At 47.1% G+C, this 13,233-nt stretch overlaps 1 long non-coding RNA gene across 1 annotated transcript in view; it reads left to right on the top strand.

The window, feature by feature from the left end:
* The first annotated feature begins 10,513 nt into the window (after positions 1 to 10,513).
* The window catches only part of LOC117095115, a 46,968-nt gene continuing 44,248 nt past the window's right edge, over positions 10,514 to 13,233 (top strand). The window contains exon 1 of the long non-coding RNA XR_004441822.1: positions 10,514 to 10,803. This is a non-coding gene — a long non-coding RNA (uncharacterized LOC117095115). The remainder of the gene's footprint in view (positions 10,804 to 13,233) is intronic.

Below are 13,233 nucleotides of genomic sequence, written 5' to 3' on the forward strand. Positions count from 1 at the left end.
CCCAAATTTTCACAAACACGAAAATCTGAAGGCTTGACCACATTTCCTACATTCTTAAGGTTTCTCTGCAGTGTGAGCTCTTTCATGTTTATGAGGGAATGGGAAAGAGTAAATGTTTTACCACATTCTTACATTCAAGGGGCTTTATTTATTTATTATTTTTGAGATGGAGTCTCACTCTGTCGCCAGGCTGGAGTGCAGTAGCACAATCTCGGCTCACTGTAACCTCCGCCTCCTGGGTTCAAGTGATTCTCCTGCCTCAGCCTCCTGAGTAGCTGGGATTACAACCATATGCTACCACACCCAATTTTTATATTTTTAGTAGAGACGAGGTTTCACCATGTTGGCCAGGATGGTCTCGATCTCCTGACCTCGTGATCCACAAGCACAGCACTTACCCCCCAACCCCCGTGGCTTTTTGTGTCCTTGAAAAAGAACCAAGACAACTGAATTGTGCCACCATGCCCAGCAAATTATTTTTATTTACTTATTTGCTTTGAGACGGAGTCTCGCTCTGTCACCCAGGCTGGAGTGCCCTGGTGCGATCTCGGCTCGCTACAAGCTCCGCCTCCCGGGTTCACGCCATTCTCCTGCCTCAGCCTCCCGAGTAGCTGGCGTGAGCCACCGCGCCTGGCATTATTTTATTTTTTGTAGAGACAGGGTTTCACCATGTTGCCCAGGTTGTTTCACATTGTTTTAATCCAGGCTGGTTATAAACTCCTGGGCTCAAGCAATACACACGCCTTGGCCTCCCAAAGTGCTGGGATTATAGGCTGAGTCACTACACCCAGCCTCTATATCATGACTTCTTTCATGGCGAATAAGGTGACTGGAATGAATGTAGGCTTTATGCATCTCTTACATTCATAGGGTTTTTCTCCAGTATGAATTCTTTCGTGGAGGTGAAGAGAACTGAGACGACTGAAGGCTTGGTCACATTGTTTACCTTCATAGGCTTTCTCTCCAGTATGAGTACTTCTATGGTTACAAAGGGAACTCAAACCACTAAAGGCTTCGCCACATTGTTTACATTCATAGGGTCTCTCTCCAGTATGAATGCTTCCACGGTCACGAAGGGAAGTGGAACAGCTGAAGGCTTTATCACATTTGGTACATTTATAGGGTCTTTCTCCAGTGTGAGTCCTTTCATGCGTCTTAAAGGAACAAGAAAATCTGAGTGCTTTCCCACATTCCTTACATTCCTAGAGCTTCTCTCCAGTGTGAGTTGGTTCATGTATTAGACAAGAACCGGAAGCAGTGAACACTTTACCACATTGTTTACATTGATAGGATTTTTCTCCTGTGTGAGTTCTCTGATGTCTTTCAAATGAATTGAGAAAATGAAAAGATTTCCCACATATCTTACATTTATAACTGGATTTCCACTGTGCATTATCATGTGTCTTCTAACACCTGGAACAGAAACGAAGAATTTGCCACACTGTTCACATTGATATTGCTTCTCTCCATATGGTTTGTATCCTGAGTGAACTAGGACATGCCTATTAAGGAGGGAATGACGTACAAAGACTTTTCCACAAATACTGCATTCACATTGTTTTAATCCAGAAGAAATTTCTCATTCAGATCAAGCTTTGGAATTTGGCTGACAACTGTCCATACTGACTACCGTCTTTGCTTTCACACAGTCTCTGTATCATATGATTTCTGTAAAAAAAAAAATGACAAGCACATTATTATTGCTTGGTTTAATAACTTTCTGCTTGGTCTGGACTTACACTGCTACCAATACCAAGGAAATGCATTTTTTTTTTTCCACGACTGAATTATTTGAAAGTAAATGGGTTACTACTGAAAACACAGCTACCATCTGCATGGCTATAACCAAATTAGTAACATTCATGTACACAATTTTGTAGTGCTATTTTCAAGTAAACGGTTTTCCAAACACTGACTGCTACACTGAAGTAAATTACATTTCCGGTGAAATTCTTCTAAAAAGAAATGAATTTCAAGTGACTCTTACTTCTTTTGATTGCTTGTTTTTAAGTTCATGAGAAGCTAAGATTCCTTCAGAGAACTTCATTTCCTCTTCTCAGTGCAAATTATCTATATCTTTCCCAGTTTCTCGAAGTGATCTTCAATATTCTGGTCTTACCATTTGTTTCCTAAAATGCAGACCCACAAAATTATCACGAATTATTACAAACTATAGAAACATTACTAGATTTAATGTTCATTGTACATAGTGCCCATGCCTGATTTCTTCACCAATTATTTCTTTGCCACATTCCAAATCACAAATAGCAATGATGAGATAGGGAAATACTTCTGTAATTAAGTGAAATGTGTTGTCATTCTCACCTACGGAAGCCAGGTTCCTGCAGGCTTCCTGCCTCACTTCTCTGCAGAGATTCTTCTGAGAAGAATCTAGCAGAGCCCATTCCTCGGGTAAAGTTCACAGCCACATCCTCAAAAGCCACGGAGTCCTAGAACATTCCACACATGTGGATAGAAGGATGGGTGAGACTGACAGCACTGGGAATCTGTACTCAATCCATAAGCTGTTTACATGATTCTAAAATTTCCAAGCATTTTTGCTGTGACTTGATGGTCACAACTCTTATTCTGTTCACACATACTCCCTCCCACACAGCAGTACTATTGCTGGAATTGAACTATTCAAAGATGCAACAGCAAAGTAGAAACTCCCATCTTATTAGAGAATCCAGGCAGTAAGATGTGCTGCTAGGAGTTACCTTTTAACTTCACTTCGTACATTTCTAGTATCTGTCATACTAAAGTCCTACCTGATGTGCATAAGGGACTTAGTATTATCTGTCCTGAGACTAATTATTCTTAAAAACACCTGCTCCCAAAGTTCCATCTTTGTTTGTATTAGTAACTTACATTTTGAAAGGGATTCCACCAACCCAAGTAATAAGAATGATTCACTGCATCTAAATGGCTTATGCAATATATTTGCCAAAACTTTTTCTGCTGAAGGTCTATTATTTTGTGTCACTGCAGTGGTGCTCAGGGAACCAGACACCAAAACACAGTCTGAACACTAAGTGTTCAATGAGTTCCCTGGGACACAATATTTTACACTTGCTGTCACTTGTTAACTGGGGAGTTGAGCCCATTCTATGTGATTACACCAAGACAGAGTAGGCTCATTAAATTTATTAAGTAGTAAATAAAACCAATAATTGATATTTAACAATACTAATACGACAATTTTAAAAATTTCTATCGCACAATGTCAAGGTAGAAAGGAATAAGAGGAAATAGGACACATGTTTTTTCATGACATGATTAATGTCACCACTTCCAGATGCTATTCCTATGAAATCACATAATTCCCAAATCAGGTTGTTTTTAGGCAAGAAAAACTACTTTTTCATACGTAGTAAAAATGACAAAGGTCTAATGATTTGTAGTCATCTAAAAAAAGAGTGATGGCTTGTCTAACACACTTCTGAGATTTTCAAACGAAAGTATTCACGACAGCACAGTATTAGCAGAGAGATGAGCAAGCAGAGCAAGGGAAAAAATAGTCATAATGACCCAGCATTTATAAGGAAAGTTGATGAAAGATAGAGTAGGCAATGTAGAATAGAAAAAGAAATCACATGCACTTTAAAATATGAGGCAAACCAGTCTGGCATCTACTTGGGAAAATGCAATGTATTCTTCTCTATTCCATGAACTATAATCAACTTATTATATATTCAAATATGAAAGATAAAACCAGAACACTTTCAGAAGTCACAGGAAGACTTTTTTTTTTTTTATGAAGGATTAAGCAGAATTTCTTTTATGTAAGAAGACAGTGATAAAGGAACAGACAAACTCAAACATATTAAAATTTAGGGAATAAAAAGAAAATAGAATGGGCAGGGCATGGTGGCTCACGCCTGTAATCCCAGCAGCTTGGGAGGCTGAGGAGGGTGATCACCTGAGGTCAGGAGGTTGAGGCCAGCCTGGCCAACCTATCAAAACCCGTCTATTTGTTTTTTGTTTTTTGAGACGGAGTCTCACATTGTCACTTGGGCTGGGGTGCAGTGGTAAGATCTTGGCTCACGGCAACCTCCACCTCCCGGGTTCAAGTAATTCTCTTGCCTCAGCCTCCCAAGTAGCTGGGATAACAGGTGTCTGCCACCAGGCACAGCTAATTTTTTTGTATTTTTAGTAGAAACAGGGTTTCACCATGTTGGTCAGGCTGCTCTGGAACTCCTGACCTCATGATCCGCCCACCTTGCCCTCCCAAAGTGCTGGGATTACAGGCCTGAGCCACAGTGCCAGGCCTAAAACCCCAAGTTTACTAAAAATACAAAAATTAGCTGGGTGTGGTGGTGGGTGCCTATAATCCCAGTTATTTGGGAGGCTGACTCAGGAGAATCACTTGAACCCGGGAGGCGGAGGTTGCAGTAAGCAGAGATGGCGCCACTGCATTCCAGCCGAGCTACAGAGCAAGACAGTGTCTCCAAAAAAAAAAAAAAAAACCCAAAAATAACTAAAAACCCCTCAGATATCCAGATAAGAGGATACAGATGTGTCCACTGTCATAAATTCTTCACTATGCTACAAGAGGGAAACTGACATTTTGGGGAATCTTTGTAAATCATCAATTTATCTATCACACTTTATTTCACCAGTAGCATTGACAAAGCTAAGTCCTACAATTCCATTGGAAATTACCCTTAAAAAGAACAGACCTTTAAAACTTACTACACTCACTCTGGGGAAGAAATAAATACTAATTTTTACCAAATAAAATACATCTTTTTACCTTGCCTCTTTGGAAACAGTATGTTTATCTTTCAAGCTGTACTGATAAAATGTATCTTACAGTCAATGAAAACCTGAAACTCAAATAAGCGGACAAGCTTTTTCAAGGTAACAAACTCAGGGAGAGGCAGTGCAGACTCCCACAGACCTTTCTAAGTGTCACAGCAGGCCATTCTATCCCTCGGGACACCATCCTGTTCAGTAAAGTACTCAGTGACCACCTAGGAGGCACTGCCACTGCTCTTTGTCCTTCTGTGCGCCTTAAGTGCATTTTCATATTGAGTTCTTGCACATCCTCTCTGGGGTGGTTTTCCTTGTCCTTTGGGACAGTTTTTCTCTCTTCACAAGTCTGAGACAATCTAGAGAGCAGAAATAATTTCTGCCTTTTCCTCTCAATATCAGCATCCCATTGGCAGACCATCAATGTGTCTCCGAGGATGAAAACTCCGGTTGCAGAAACAGTTTTAATGACCTAGCTTTCATGACATTACGTTGTATTGTCCATGATTTTAATGTCCTAAAATTTTAATAACCCTAAGGGGTCATCATTTTAGATGAAACTATACCAGGAGATTCCTCTACGGCCAAGAGCATCCAGCTGCTCCCTGAGCGACTCTACCCCCTACCTCAGGCTGTCCTCGGCGATGAGATGACCCAGGGGCTGATATTCACTAGACCCTCCAATAGACATGGCCACAGTGGGTATCCTGGGACATCCCCAGACAGTTCTAAAATGCCAGGACTAGGAAAAGACAGGAGGGTGGTTGAGGACACAACACCCTGTAAACTTTTCATGGGAGGAGCTCAACCTAAAGACATTTTGGTAATATATACACTTAGGAAAGATGAAGAGAGGCACAAAGATTTTTTTTTACAGTAGAGTGTCAGATGATTTATTCTCCACTTTTCTCTCATGTAAAATGCTTGGAAACAGAAAAATATTTTACCCAAGGTGGCTCACGCCTGTATTCCCAGCACTTTAGGAGGCCGAGGTGGACGATCAATTAAGGTCAGGAGTTCAAAACCAATCTAGCCAACATGGCAAAACCCTATCTCTACTAAAAATACAAAAGTTAGCTCGACGTGGTGTTGGGCGCCTATAAGCCCAGCTACTTGGGAGGCTGAGGCAGGAGAATCGCTTGAACCCGGGAGTCAGAGGTTGCAGTGATCTGAGACTGCGCCATTGCACTCCAGCCTGGGTGACAGGGCGAGACTCCATCTCAAAAAAAAAAGTGTATATATATATATAAAATGTACATTTAAAATTATTACATGTAGATAGTATTTGAAGTAATGGTACTGACTGTAGGTAGAAACAAGAGAAGTCAAGGAAAGTTTTTATTTTTATATTTATATATAATTATATAAAATTAATATACATAATTATAATATATAAATATATCCTATAGGCTGGGGACAGTGGCTTACACCTGTAATCCCAGCAATTTGGGAGGCCGAGGTGGGCAGATCACCTGCTGTCAGGAGTTCGAGACTAGCCTGACCAACATGGAGAAACCCCATCTCTACTAAAGATACAAAAATTAGCCAGGCGTGGTGGTGCGTGCCTGTAATCCCAGCTACTCAGGAGACTGAGGCAGGAAAATCACTTGAACCCTGGAGGTGGAGGTTGCGGTGAGCCCAGATTGTGTCATTGCACTCCAGCCTGGGCGACAAGAGTTAAACTCTGTCTCAAAATAAATAAATAAATAAATAAATAAATAAATAAATAAAATAAACAGGAATATTATTTATGTCTATATATAATTATAATACATGTGTATATAAATATACATTTATTATAAATTTATTAATATATGAAATATGTTTATTTCTGAGACAGGATCTGGCTCCGTCACCCAGGCTGGAGTGCAGTGGCACTATCATAGCTCATTGGAGCCTTGAACCGATGGCTCAAGCGATCTTCCCACCTTAGTCTCCTGAGTGGCTAGGATTGCACGCACACACCACCATGCCTAGCTAATTCTAAAATTTTTTGTGGAGACAGGGTCTTCCTTTTTAGCCTATGCTGGTCTTGAACTCCTGGGCTCAAGTGATCTTCCTGCCTCAGGCTTCCAATGTGTTAGACGTGGGCCACTGCATCTGGTCTAATGCATTTTTTAATTTGCGTGTTTATATTATTTAATATTTTTAAGTACTGAATGTGTTGAGAAATCAACTTGGAGAATTCCAGAACAATGGACGATCAGCTCTCATGTCCTGGTTCATATCGCCCCAGCACACCACGGCTAGAAACCTTTCAGCCAACTTCCACTTACGTCTCCCAGGGCAGGACAATGTCACTTGGCCAATCCCCAAGAGGGACTCCGGAAAGGCAAGAAACTATTCTGTTCTTTATAATGGAACCTGACCATGGAGAAGGCAGCTGGGAGGATCAGCTGGGCCCTCCAACCAGCAGCATCCACCATCAACCAACTGCCCTAGAGCTACACCGTGCTGGGCATTTGGGGCACTGTTATGAGCAAGAGTGTCCATTTTTCTTCTCATGGGACCTTCATGCTAGTGGCAAGAGACAATTTTTTTTTTTTTTTTGAGACAGAGTTTTGTTCTTGTCACTCAGGCTGGAGTTCAATGGTGTAATCTCGGCTCACTGCAACCTCTGCCTCCTGGATTCAAGCAATTCTCCTGCCTCAGCCTTCCGAGTAGCTGGGATTACAGGTATGCACCACCATGTCTAGCTAATTTTTGTATTTTTAGTAGAGATGAGGTTTCACCATGTTGGCCAGGCTGGTCTGGAACTCCTGAGCCACTGCACCCAGTCAAGAGGGAGATTTTAAATCCATCAGCATAATTGTGATGAATGCCAGAAAGAAGAATGTGTGTGATGGGGAGGGGACCTAAGTTATTGTCTCAGATTTTAACACTTTCACAGCCAATAACTAAATACTTAGAAGCTTAAAACAACACACACCTTTAAGCCAATTTTGGCAAGCTAGGAGTTGAGCACATTTTAGCAGGTCCTTTGCTTGGGATCTCACGCTAAGCAGCTGGGCTGCATCCTCATCTGAGGTTCTACCAGGACAGAATCCATTTCCAGGTCCGCTGAGGTTATTGGCAGAATTCATTTCCTCCGACCCGCTTGGCAAGGGCCCAGCTTTTTGCTTCCTTGCCTACTGGGCCCCTCCAAAGGTCTTTTCTCAGCACAGCAGCTCCCCGCTGCAGCTCCTGCAGGTGGAACCTTTCTCTCTAGTGTGCGAAGGTGATGAACTGTGATGCTGATATCCCATTGCTTTTGCCAGGCTCTGTGGTTTAGAAGCCAGTCACCGGTTTTCTTCGTACCCAAGGTCAGGAAGACTATGTAAGGGCATAGGTCATTGGGGGGGTCAGTCACTTTAGGGTGTGGCTGCCACCACTGAATTTGGTGAGACTTTAAGGGTTGGTAGGAGCTGGCCAGGTACAGGGGTGAGGGTGTGTCAGGCAGGGGTTAGGGCATGGAGGAGGATGCAGAGGCCTGCACCCTGGAATGTCCTTTCACTCCTTGAGGTTTTGTTCTCCTGATCCCTTAGTACATCCCAGGACACGGTGGGGCCCTAGCAGGGGAGAGGTAGGGAAGCATGTGTTGTTCATCTGGGGACCTTGTTAGGCAAATCAGATTAGTGGCCAGGCTTTCAGTGGTGGGTGTGAGCGTGGAAGTGATCAGTGTGCAGGTGTGTGTGGAAAGAGCAATGGGGATGGGGTCAGCCCCAGCCACCATGAAGACCTTAACTGTTCATCCACCCATCCCAGCAGCCTCCCTGAGTGAGTGCCTTCAGGGTGCAGCTCCTGTTTTACACAAGGAAGTGAATCAGAGTGGGACACTGCCTTGCCTTAGAGAGGTCACACTAATACTTCTCCTCCTCCTCCTCCTCCTCTTCCTCCTTCTTCTTCTGTTTTTTTTTTTTTTTAATTTGTGACAGAGTCTCGCTCTGTTGCCCAGGCTGGAGTTCAGTGGTGTGACCTTGGCTCACTGCAACCTCTGCCTCCCATGTTCAAGCAATTTTCCTGCCTCAGCCTCCTGGGTAGGGTAGCTGGGATGATAGGCATGTATTGCCATGCCTGGCTAATTGTCGTATTTTAGTTTCACCATATTGTCCTGACTCGACCCAGTCTCCTGGGCTCAAGTGATCTACCCGCCTCAGCCTCCCAAAGTGCTGTGACTACAGGCGTAAGCCACCACACCGGGCGAGAGGTGACACTTCATGCCAAGTGGGTGGCAGCCACTCAGACAGTACCCCAGCTAGCGCTGGGAGTGAGGGGTGCTCAGCGTCCTAGGAAGGCAGAGGGCTGCATGAGAGGTTCGGGGAGGAAGGACTGGAGGAGGATTTGAGATTTTCACCTCTGTAGTTGGGTGGATGGAGGAGCTGTTTACAGAGAATCACAAGAATATGGATGAGCAAGTTAGGGCACTAATAAAGCACTCTGTTTTGACCCAGGGAAAATTTGAGATGCTTCCCTGTGTCCAACTGGGGCTTTGGGAAAGGTGAGGGCTGGGCATCTGACTGGGATGGATGTCTCTGGCAGGCAGCAGAGCATGTGGATAGTTTTGAAGCCCGGAAGGGCATGAGATTTCCTGTGGCAGTGCCCACTGCAAATGGAAGGCATTTGGCCTGAGCCCAGACATATACAAGTTGGGCAGAGAAGGGGGTGGGTCCCCGGGACCCACAGAGGAGCAGCTATGGAGGTACAGGAAAACCAAGGTGTGGGGTCACAGGATGCAGGAAGCTCAAAGAAGATGAGGAAAGAGGTTTTAAAGACGATGAGGGCTGGGGACAGTGGTTCATGCCTGTAATCCCAACACTTTGAGAGGCTGAGACGAGAGGATAGCTTGAGGCCAGGAGTTTGAGATCAGCCTGGGCGATATAGTTAGGCCTCATTTCTATAAATAAATGAATACGATTGTAGTTGGCATCTCAGGCGAGGACAGCAAACACATGAAAGCTCTGAGGCAGGAAAGGGAAGTGATTAGTTCTCACTCCTGGTTCCTTTATCAGACCTTAAAGAGATGCAGAGACATTTCAGGTACTCCTTGGCCGAGCTCCTTCAGGGAAGGCCTAAGTTCGCTTCTACTTCCCATCTATTATTATTATTATTTTTTGGAGACAGAGTCTCACTCTGTCGCCCAGGCTGGAGCGCATGCAATGGCACCATCTCAGCTCACTGTAACCTCCTCTTCCCGGGTTCAAACGATTCTCCTGCCTCAGCCTTCCCAGTAGCTGGGACCACAGGTACGCGCGACCACGATCGGCTAAGTTTTTGTATTTTTAGCAGAGATGGGGTTTCATCTTGTTGGCCAGACTGGTTTCTAACTCCAGGCCTCAAGTGATCCACCTGCCTTGGCCCCACAAAGTGCTGGGATTACAGACGCCGCCACCGCGCCGGGCACTACTTCACTCCTAAAGCCCACCATACGTGCTTCCAAATGTTTGCTGAATGACAAGGTGAACGAGTGAATGGGACTACGTGACTTCGGGCAGCAGGCAATCCTATTCCTTGGACCTCAGTTTCACTTTTTGGAAAGCAAGCCTGTCTCTCCCTCTCTGGCCTAAAAGTCTGAGTTCTGGGCTTGAGATGAGCCTGTCCTGTAGAGCAGACTCCAAGTGGACGTTGAGTTGGGTCTTGTAGGAGACCAGGATCCGGCCAGCTCTTGGCTCCGGTCCTCTCGGGGGACCCCGCATGCCCAGTCCCAGCGCCGCCCGACCCAATCTCCGGTACCTAAAGCCCCGCCCTCTCTGCACAGCTCGCTCCCCATTGGCCGGGGGCGGGCCCTGGGCGCCCGGCTCCGCTGGGGGCGGGGCGGCGGGCGGCGGGAGGCGGGCGGGGCCCTCTACACCTGCGTGGTGTGTGTCCCCGCCTCAGCCCAGCGCCAGCTGCAGCTCCTTGATCCGAGCCGGATCCTGAGCGGGGAACACTGGCTGCAGTGGCGGCGGCGGCGGCGGCCCCGCCCAGGGGCTCCCTTGTTAAGGCTGCGGCGTCTCTGTGGGCTGCTCAGCTGCGCTCTAGTCGGCCCAGGCGCCGAGGCCAGGAGCTAGCGCTGGGAGGCGGCGGCCCGAGGTGAGACTGGGCGACGGGCGACGGGGTCTCCGGACAGGGCGGGGGTCTCTGCGCCGGGCGTGGTGGCTCCGCGCTGGGCTACGCAGGGTCCAGGGTCGGGATCCCGGGTCCGTGCGCCTGGGCTTTGTCTCCGCCTGGGGTGGCACCGGGGGCTTCGCGTCTGCTGCGATACCGCGTCGGCCAGCGCGGGGGTCCCGGGCGCCCTGCGGGTGCTGGCCAATCCGCACTGCTCCCCGGCTCCCCGCGTCTGCCGCGGAGGGGACTGCATGGACCCCGGCGCTGGCTTCTGCCCGGTCCTCCGCGGCCTGGCTGGTCCCCGCGTGCGGCAGAGTGGGCCCTGCATGGACCCACTCGTGGAACGGGGTCCGGGTCACCGCGCGTGGAGACTCCAACGCCCTCCCCGCCCTCCCTCGCAGTGAGGCTACTTCGCCAGACTCACCGAGGGGACTGCGCGGACCCTCAGACGAGGGAATCCGTGACTGTGGGTGGGGGCTCTTTCCTGGCCCCGCATGATGGCTTCCTGAGTGTTTTGTCACTTATCTAGGTGGCTGCGTGGACCCGCGCGCGTGGGTCCTGGCTGCCCTACTAATGGGGCTGTGCGCCGCCCCGTGACTCGTCTGGGTCGACCCCGCCTGGGACGCGCGTGTTGTGGGGGTCTGTGCGCGGGGTGCGCGGTTGCTGGGGGCGCACTGCCCCCGCCCCGTGATTTATCCTCTCACTTGCTGGGCGGGAGAAAGCGAAAGGCACGGGCCCGGAGCTGTCGCGCAGCGGCCTCACCGTCCTTTGCCCAGGCCTGCCGGTCCGGGGGGCGAGGGATTATCACCAGGCGTCCCACCGCTGCACTTCCTGCTCTGGCCTTCGGCTGGGCTCTGATTGGTGGAAGCAGGGCCCTTCTGCCTGGCGCTTCTTGATTTCTTCCGTTAGTAATGGGAAAAAAAAAATCTGGAAAGCCAGATTGAACTTTGTAGCTCTCAGCCCTGAGAGTGGAAGAACTCTCCCAAGAATTTGGCGGGCTGAAAATGCGTTTCACGCAGGAGCATCCACACCCACGGAATGAGGCCAGGCAGTTACAGTTAGAGGTCAGATTTATGAGGGGGGAGCCAGGGTGAGGTCCATAGGTGGGGAGACTCCGACCTCAGCTTGATGGGGAGACCTGATGCTGCCCCTCAGACACGTATTTCTCAGCCACCAGAGAAAGTGGAATCACTCCTTAGTGAATGCTTCCATCAAACTTTTGAAAAACCTGTAATGTCCCAGGAAGCATAATCGAACTGGACAGTTTTCCCCTTTTAAGAGTGTTAAACCCTGGAAAAACAGCAGAAGGCTCAGGAGTCCAAATACTCAACCTGAAGTTCTTTCTGAACAACAGCTGGTGTATAAGTAACAGGCATACGAGACAAAACTGAACTAATCAGTGCAGCTGTGGCTCCTAGCCCTGTAGCATGTCATGCAGGCCCTTTTGCCTTCTCTGCCCTCCACTGTCCCAGACCCCAAGGCTGCAGCGCACCTCCAGACATCAGCTCCTGCCGACTCATTGCTATGAACTCTGTTTCAGTGGCTCCCTTCTCTCTGAAGTTTTACTTGTTCTCCTGAAGTCCTGGTCTTTAAGAGCTTATGATTTGCAGCGACAGATTGGCTTTGGGCAGTACATAGTTAACTGTAGCACAGCTTGAAAAATGCTCTGATAGAGGTGGGCAGGCAGTTTGTACATGCGGGTAAGTGCGAGGTCCTTTTTCAATACCATGAATTCAAGTATTCATGCTATTTAAAATCTGCAATTCTTTGACTCTCCAGAGGGTTTCTAGATTAATTTTTTTCTATTACTTCCTAGTGTTTGTTGCATAGTTCAGAGTACTTGATGAAAACTTACCAGGTTGGCTGGGTGCGGTGGCTCACGCCTGTAATCCGAGGACTTTGGGAGGTCTAGGCAGGCGGATCACTTGAGGTCAGGAGTTCGAGACCAACCTGGCCAACATGGTGAAACCCTGTCTCTACTAAAAACACAAAAATTAGTTGGGCGTGGTGGTGGGCCCCTGTAATCGCAGCTACTCAGGAGACCGAGGCAGGAGAATAGCTTGAACCCAGGAGGCGGAGGTTGTAGTGAGTGAAATGGCTCCACTGCACTCCAGCCTGGGCCATAGAGTGAGAATTCCTCTCAAAACAAAAACAGAAACAATGTACTGGGTCTACCTCCGGCTCTGGAATTTTCCTGAAGGTCTTCTCTCTCTGGGCTTCATTTTCTCTTTTGAGGATTGTAAATGACATAATTTCCAAGAATTGTTGCCCTACACCTTTACTTCTTTCAAGCAAATACAGCAGAGAAAAATTCTCTTCCTCACAATGGTGTAAGAAGTCTCTCACAGAAGGAGACACTGGGTATGGAGAAGACACAGGGTATATATAATAATAATATAATGTATTTTTTATTTT

Source organism: Trachypithecus francoisi, unplaced genomic scaffold (assembly GCF_009764315.1).
Source record: "Trachypithecus francoisi isolate TF-2019V2 unplaced genomic scaffold, Tfra_2.0 Lachesis_group13, whole genome shotgun sequence".
Taxonomy (NCBI): Eukaryota; Metazoa; Chordata; class Mammalia; order Primates; family Cercopithecidae; genus Trachypithecus; species Trachypithecus francoisi.